Source organism: Aplysia californica, unplaced genomic scaffold (assembly GCF_000002075.1).
Source record: "Aplysia californica isolate F4 #8 unplaced genomic scaffold, AplCal3.0 scaffold00290, whole genome shotgun sequence".
NCBI classification, from domain to species: domain Eukaryota; kingdom Metazoa; phylum Mollusca; class Gastropoda; order Aplysiida; family Aplysiidae; genus Aplysia; species Aplysia californica.
In genome coordinates, this window is record NW_004797560.1 from 157,597 (window position 1) to 160,083 (window position 2,487).

Here is a 2,487-nt window from a genome sequence, read left to right on the forward strand (position 1 = left end):
TTCCGTCCCAGCCCAACCCAAACAGAAAAGAATTTTTTTTTAAAATCGGCCCCCCCCAAAAAAAACAACAACTTCCAAACAAAAACAACTAAACAAACAACAATCAGACTCCACTCTTTTAATCCTAATTTGGAGACTTGTATTCGACTTTTACAAAACATATATGACCACTAATATAATGATGCATTTTTTCCTCTTTGTATTTTATAACCAATGTGACAGTTTAGCTCCGTAACATTTTCCATTCTCCCATGAGTCAGTTCTCAAATAAACAAGGATTCACAAAACAGAAGACTGAGTGTGAGTCACAATAGAGACGGTTTCGATAGCTTATCACCCTTCCAAATAAATAAGCAAATAAATAAATAAACAATTAAATAAATTTAAAAAAAAAAAAATAATCCCCCCTTGCAATCAACCAACTAACCATCCAACCAATCAAACAAACAAACAAGCAACCAACCAACTAACCAACCAACCAAACAAGAAAAAACAAACAAAAATAACCCAAAAAGTCAAACAAACAATAAACAAAACAAAACAAAACGATACAAAATGGTCCCTAAAAACCAAAACCAAGCTCCACCCATTTTCGGGAAACTGATGGAGGACGTTTGATAAGATGTCGTAACGATTTGGATTGTTGTTTATAATTATTGAATAAAACAAATGATACTAGGCCTATGGCTTTGTTTAAACCTCTCTTGAATGAACATTTCATCTCGTCTGTACAAACAGAGATATAAAAACGCCCCAGCAATAAAGGGGTTAAACACATACATATCACCACCACGCCTAACCTTGCAACCAATAGCAGATTGGAAGATCATTGTTATAACATCGAATGGAATATAAGAAATTGGACCTAACTGTGGAACCCCCAAGGAGGAACCCCCCAACCACCTGATTCTAAAATAATTACAACCCCCCCCCCCCCGAAAAAACAACAACAACAACAAAACAAATTTAAAAAACAAACAAACAACAACAACAACAACAACAACAACAACAACAACAACAACAACAACAACAACAAAACAACCAACCAACTAAACCAAACAAAACCAATAAAAATAAACACACCAAAAAACCAAACCAAGGGTTCGTAAAATAACGTTGAACACACACAATACCATCACGCTTAACCGCCCAACGAAAAGCAGATTGGAAGATAATTGTTATAACCCCGAAGGGAATACAAGAAATTGGACTTACCCGTGGCACCCTCCAACTACCTGCCTTAAAAAAAATACGAAAAAAAAAAAGAAAAAGAAACACACAACAAAAAAACAACAACAAATCAACAACTAAGCCTAGAGTTCGTTTAAAAAAGAGCTTTGACGCACAAAATACCAATATAAGATATTGGACCTTGCAGTGGCAAACTCCAACCACCCGCCATTAAAAAAAAAAACAAAGCAAAAAAAAAACAACCATTCCCCCCAAAATATTTAAAAATACCCAAACGAAGAAACAAACAACCAAACTTAGAGTTTGTTCAAAAAGAGCGTTGAACACACAAAACCACCACGTCTGACCTAGCAACGAAAAGCAGAAAGGATGAACATTATTATAACATGGAATGGAATACAAGAAACTGGACCTAACAATGGCACCCTCCAACCACTCGCCTTTAAAAATACAAAACTAAACAAAAACATGCACAAAAAAAACAAAAAACCCAGCAAAACAAAAAAAAAATAAATAAATAAAACAAAACAACCAAGCCTAGAGTATCTTAAAAAAGAGAGTTGAACACACACAAAACCAATAGAAGATATTGGACCTAACAGTGGCACTCTCCAGTCACCAGCCTGTAAAAAATAAAATAAGACCAAAAAAAACCCCATAGACTTTCAAACCCCGGGGCCCCCCCCAAAAAAAAAACACAACAAAAAACAACCTCAGCCAAGAGTTCGTTGGTTAAAAAAAAGAGAGTTGAACACACACAATACCAAAAATAAGATATTGGACCTAACAGTGGCACCCACCAGTCACAAGCCTCTAAAAAATAAAATAAGACAAAAAAACAACAACCCCAAAACCCCCCAAAAACAACCTCAGCCACGAGTTCGTTCGTCAAAAAAGAGAGTTGAACACACACAATACCACCGACCACGCCTAACCTTCCAAGGAAAAAGCAGATTGAAAGAATATGACAACACAGCGAGGAATAATTGGAAGCCAGCCAGGTAAACCAAACAATGTCTACATAAACTGCATTCACAAATAAACAGTCGGGACAAATCTGGAACATATCAAAATAATAGAGAGGGAGATTTGGACACTTTGCAGGGTATACAAACAGGGATATGTTTACAGCATGAGTTTGTTCAGGCGATACGGAGAGCGGTGTGTGCGCAAATATACTGAGGTTTGCCCCTCCCCTCTCCTCTCTATCTCTATCTCTCTCTCTGTCTTACTCTCCTTTTCTCTCTCTCTCTTTCTCTCTCTCTCTTACTCTCTTTCTCTCTCTCTCTCTCTCTC